The sequence below is a fragment of the Cheilinus undulatus genome, linkage group 14 (assembly GCF_018320785.1).
Source record: "Cheilinus undulatus linkage group 14, ASM1832078v1, whole genome shotgun sequence".
NCBI lineage: Eukaryota > Metazoa > Chordata > Actinopteri > Labriformes > Labridae > Cheilinus > Cheilinus undulatus.
The window spans coordinates 15,642,558-15,648,833 of NC_054878.1; the positions used below are offsets into that span (position 1 = coordinate 15,642,558).

Consider the following 6,276-nt stretch of genomic DNA (forward strand, 5'->3'; position numbering starts at 1 on the left):
GTAATTGAGTGTTTTATGATCATTTAAACTTTGAATTAAAATTTCAAAATTCAGTTAATGGTTTTAAATGAGGAAAGAGGTTTCCTGCGACCCACCTGCAGGAGTTTCAGGGCCCAGTGAGCTTATGAGCCAGGAGACATGTAAACACTCATACTGCCATCTAGTGGTGGCTTCATCAGCCTGACTCTTTGTCTATGCTTATTAAAGAAAAGGCTGAGTGTGTGGAAAATAAATCAAATATCAATGCTGACATAATCTTTGTCCATTCTGAAACAGCGTTCATCATCATATCAAATATTGTTGTTGACAAACAGAAATTTGCCTGCTTGACGACGTGACATTTATTTTCTTCTTCCTTTCTAAATATTTATTTTGAGCTTTTTTGCATTTGTTATAGAGATGGAACTGCAGATAGTCAGAAACAGGGATAGGAAGGTGGGCAATGACATGCAGTGAAAGAGCCACAGTCTGTTATTGAGTGTATAGCAAATTTAAAGCACACATTTGAAATATTCAGTGATTAACTTGAACCTAACCTATCATGCTGATGTTTCTATTGAAGCTTCGTAGCGCCGCTTCTTTTCTGGTGACAGGTGGTGCTCTGCAGGGTTTCTGTCAACAGAGGTTCATAATGTTATCATATGGGTGCATCACACACATACAGACCCCATCAAGCTTTAATGAACTCCGGATATTAAATCTAAAATTAAACTGTTAAATATGAGGTGGGGCACTGTTTCATGACTGTTGCATAATTTGTGCACTAACACAAAAATGTCACTTTTCAATGGGAGTAAAACCTTCAATAAGGAGAGCCAGGCTCATCTCATAGAGCTAAACACTGGTACCACCAGTTATTATGGGATCACGCCTCCCATCAGTGAGGCTTTTCCAGAGGAGAAAGACCTGGTTAAGACCAAGGCGCTGGTCAAGGAGCAAAAGTCCTGTGGGATTTTTGAAGACGACGTGGAGCGCCAGCACCGGTATGATAAATCTTTTACCGAGACATTTTAATATTGTTACAATGTTACAATGTTACAATGTCATTTAGCAGACGCTTTTCTCCAAAGCGACGTACATTTGAGAGCAAGAACAACACAAGCAATGATCTAGACAAGAAGAAACAACATCAGTAAGTGCCATCAAGTGCTTCAGGTCCAGTTGGACGCAAGTGCTGCCATGTAGAGTTTAAGGCAGAGTACCTAAAATATATGTTGTTTATGGAGGTTTTTTTGTTTTGTTTTGTTTTGTTTTGTTTTGTTTTGTTTTTTGTTTGTTTTTTGTTTTTTGTTTTTTTTTTTTTGTTTTTTTTTTTTGTTATTAGACAGCAACAATGAATCAAGGAAAATGTGGGATCACTAATCGCCATTCATTAGACTTCACAACAACTATTTACCAAGTACCAAGTGCTGGATCATTCCCAAAGAGCTGGGCAAAGAAATCCCAGAAGTAGAGCAGGACAGTGCGAGCTAACTATAGTTGGGAAACTCATTCAACCACTGGGGGCAGCAGTGGAGAATAGTCTGGCTGAGACTCAATCTACTACTGGGGACAACAGTAGAGAATTGCCTAGCTAAGTGCAAAGTGTTCTCTGAAGAGCTGGGTCTTTAGCCTTCTCTTGAAAGTAGAGAGGGAGTCTGTAGATCGAATGGAGTTGGGTAATTCATTCCACCATTTAGGGACAACAGAGGAGAAGAGTCGAGCTAGTGACTTAGGAGCATGATGTGCTGGAAGTACCAGGCGCCTTTCGCTGGCTGGCGTAGTGGGCGAGAAGGGTGTAGACCTGGATGAGGGACTCCAGGTAAACAGGAGCAGTTTTAGTTACTGCTTTGTAAGCAATGATTAGAGTTTTGAATTTAATGCGAGCTGCAACTGGAAGCCAGTGTAGAGAGATTAAAAGAGGCGTGACATGAGCTCTCTCGGGTTGGTTGAAGACCAGACGTGCTGCTGCGTTCTGGATCAACTGCAGAGGTATAACTGTGCATGCAGGTAGGCCTGCCAGTAATGAGTTACAGTAGTCAATACGTGATATTATAAGAGCCTGTACCAGGAGTTGTGTAGCATGCTCTGTCAAGTAGGGTCTGATCCTCTTGATGTTGTAGAGGGCGAAACGGCAGGACCGAGCAATCGAGGCCACATGGAGCTTGAAGGTTAGCTGGTCATCAATCATGACACCCAGATTCCGGGCTGACCTAGTGGGCAAGACATTATTTGATCCAAGCTGGATACTTATATGCGGTTCCATAGTGGGACTGGCTGGGATGATAATGAGCTCCGTTTTGGGCAGGTTGAGCTGAAGGTGACGTTCCCTCATCCATTTAGAAATATCAGCAAGGCAGGATGAGATCCGAGCTGAGACAGTTGTGTCATCTGGTGGAAAGGACAGGAATAGCTGTGTGTCGTCTGCATAGCAGTGATAAGAAAAGCCATGGGAGCGGATGATTGCACCAAGTGAGGTGGTGTATATTGAGAAAAGTAGGGGACCAAGCACAGACCCTTGAGGCACCCCTGTTGATAAGCCATGCAGTTTAGACACTCCTCCCTTCCATGATACTCTAAAAGATCTCCCTGTGAGGTAGGACTTAAACCACTGTAGGGCAGATCCTGAGATTCCAAGTGAAGAGAGTGTGGAGAGGAGGATTTGGTGGTTTACTGCTATTGCTAAACAAACACATCACAGAGAGGTAGAACTGATTTCTGTTCCTCTGACTAAGTATCTCTGCTTTTGTGGCACTTACTGAGCTGGCTACAGCAGAAAATGGCTTTTCTTTACATAAAAAAAAATGTTTGTGAATCACCAAAAGTGGCTGTAATAGTTGCAAATTTCAATTAAAGATTACAATGTTTGAAAATGCTCTTTATGTTTTATTTTCAGGGAAAAAGTCGTCAAGAAACTGTAGTCTCTCTTCAAAGAGTGGCTCACAGAAACATGCATCAGTATGGTAAGATATCTTCAGTCTTTTTAACCTATTTCACGCTTTTAAAAGTTTCTCTGTCTATGTTGCTGAAAATATTTTGTTTCATACTTTTTCAAACATTTTTTTGTGATTTTAGAACCTGCCGCAGGTTGTAACTGATCATGTTGGAGGCAAGATATTCCCATTTGGATCTTACCATCTTGGAGCTCACTCCAAAGGTATGCAGCAGTTTCTGATTATGATTTTAAGAGCATATAGAGTATTATGAATCCTATGGGGTGCTGACCGCCTGGTTCTTAAGTCTAGAGATGCATAGTATTAGATTTTTGCTGATATTCAATATCCAAATATTTACAAGTTATTTTTCCCTGATATCCGTATCAGTGCTGATGTTTAAATGTACTTCAGACCTAAAATTTAATATATAAGGAACGATGAGAACCAAAAAAAAGAGACTTCAGCAGACATAGGTCTGTTGGTCCAGCCTAAAACTCCACAAACTTATTCATTCATATGGCCAATATTTACAACTGATGCAGGCAGATTTTTATATCAAAAATATTAGTTGTCGATATCAGCAGGAAATTTCATATCTGCTGATATGATGATTCACTTTTGTAAGCTAACATCCACAGATAATACCTTGCATCCCTACTTATGTCTGCACACTCTGTAAACAGAGGTTGTTGTCTGTGTCAAATCCAGTCATGCTTTTCCCGACTTTTTCTCCCCAGTTTGTGACTCCATCTGCTGAGCTCTTTCCCAAATCAAAGCATAACAACCCCGAAATAAATCCAGGAAAATAAAGAGAATAATGGCTGCTAGGATGAAAAGAGTATTACATTGACTTTGCATTCATATGAGTCTGTGCTTCTTTGACAGGCGCTGATATCGATGCCCTCTGCATTGGACCAGGATTTGTGGAAAGAGGGAGTTTTCCACCTCTTTCTATGAAAAACTGAAAGCCCAGAAAGAGGTGAAAGACCTTCTGGTAAGGATTTAAAGCAATTCACCGCCTTTGTGCCGGTGATGAAGCTCACGTTTGATGGAATCGAGGTAAATTATCTGGAGAATAAGGAATAACTTACATTCAGCTGTATATCTGAGTTCAGGTTTTGTTTGCATGCATTGTAGTAAAGGTTTGTGTCTCTTGTTATATTCTAGATGGACCTAATTTATGCCTGTGTTCAACAGAGGAGTTTCCCTGAAAACATAGACCTCCTAGATGACAAGTTTGTGAAGGGCGTTGACAAAGAATGTGTGAGGAGTCTCAACAGTAAGTCTCCAGTGAAGACCTAGATTACCAGACACAGTATAGTACCATTTGTGTATCTAGTCAACCCCGTCTGCTGTGGCTTTCTGTGTTAACCTCTGTCTTATTTTTGTGTGTTTTAGGATATCGGGTCACAGAGGAGATCATCTGAAGTGTACCCAACGTTTTTACTCTGATTTTAACTCTGTCACAGTCAAGACACTTATTTTTAGACATTTAAGCAAGTATTTGTAATTGTTAAGTATTTTATGATTTGTACATATGCAAAGATTGATGTAAGCTGATTTTCCTGTTGCTGATTTCCAAGTATTGTTTTATGTCATACTCAGAATAAATGTTTTCACACTGTGTACTATATATACACTTTATTCTATTTTACTATGAGTTCTGTAGATGTGGAATCATGTGGTTTTTAAACATTGTGTTGTTCATAGCAGATTAGTTTGTTATTGGAGTGTTTTTTGTGATATGATGCTCTAAAAATATACAGAAAAACATTTATTTATAAAATGTTATGTGCATGTTTTTGGTTATTACAATCTTTGAGGATTCCTACATACTTTTTGTTTGTAAGGTGCAAAAATGTAGCTATTGCCGTTTTAATCATTGATTATTTGTAATGTACTGTGACTGCCTTACATTAGTTCTAGTTTTTACTCTGGCACTGTTATAAGATTGTGTAGATGTTTGTGTAGACTTATAATTGAACTTCAGACCTAAACGTTTGTACCAAACTGTAACAGTTGAATAATGAATGATTGGTTTGTGGATTTGCAGACCACAGTTGGCTGTTTCTGATTGAAAATACGGACTGAAGCATTTTCACATGATCACTTTAATTGAAGGTCAAGTATTTAAAATGCCTACAAGATTGTAATGAATGACCCAAGCTTGCCCTGATTGAAACATGGATCATAAATTCCTCTAACAATGAGTCAAATACAAGTTTGATTTATATAGTGTAGTACCAGCCTTGTGCAGTCTGTTACCATTGTTCTGTCTCTTTACTTTTCAAGGCATTACATTAAGCTGGAGCTAACATCCGCTAACAAAGGAGCAGCATCCTGAATGGTGAGTAAACAGTGCAGAGTTCATTTTCTGCAACAAGCCGCCCATCTGCCTCAGCCTCGGTGGTACCACGGGGCACAAAGCTGCCTCTTCCACCACAAGCTGAAACTTCAGCCAAGAAACCCAAAACTGAAGAACAGCGCACCCATCCTGAGTCTTCTCTGGCCACTAGTACCAAAGAGGCTGTAAACTCTGGTCCCTCTCAGAGCTCAAAGAGACCTTGCAGCTCTGAACCTGAACCTCAGAGAGGGCGTGATCGCCCCCCAGTACCCTAATGTTAGTCCAAAAAAAAAAAAAAAAAAAAAAAGAAAAACACTGCAAAAGTTAGCCCTCTAAAATGCCCTCAATATGGACCAATTTTGATTTCAAACATTTTTAGCAGGCATAAGTTGTGTAACAAAGTGCTCTCTTTGAGTCCTCTTAGAGAGGAAAATTTGACTTTCCTCTTTTTAGCCTTTTTAAGTGCCCTACACCATATGGCAGGTGCCGTATTTATTAATCAGTAAGGGTGTTTTCTACAAATTTTTGTGTTTAATATGTGTGTAAACTGTATTTATTCATTGGAAATGTAAATTTGTTGTCTCGTCCCTTCTATTATTTTTGCACTGACATGTGAGTTCATGAACCTGTGAGTTTAACATCCATATTTCTCCTTTTGTCTCTCGCAGAGGACGTGTCATGAAGTGGGAAAAAACTTAAAGGAAGACTCAAGTGCAGATGAATCAAACCAAATTTAATGGACAAAAACTCTAAACAAGACTTACTTCAATCCACAAAAATAAATAAGCAGGTAACAGGTCTCAAAAAACACAAGGAGGAACTGGACAGGCAACATAGACATCAAACAATAATGTGACAAAAGACAAGGAGAAACACAGAACCTAAATCCACAGGGAGTGACTGCAGACAGAGAGACAGGTGTGACTAACAAGACTCAGGTGAAACTAGTGAGGGAAATCAACGTGGAGGGAAACTGAGGCGGGAAGAAAACTAGAATCACGCACATGGGAACGCAAC

At 39.6% G+C, this 6,276-nt stretch overlaps 1 pseudogene; it reads left to right on the forward strand.

Annotated features, from left to right (window-relative positions):
• Positions 1-774: 774 nt before the first annotated feature.
• On the forward strand, positions 775-4,411 carry LOC121521132 (annotated as a pseudogene).
• Positions 4,412-6,276: the final 1,865 nt, after the last annotated feature.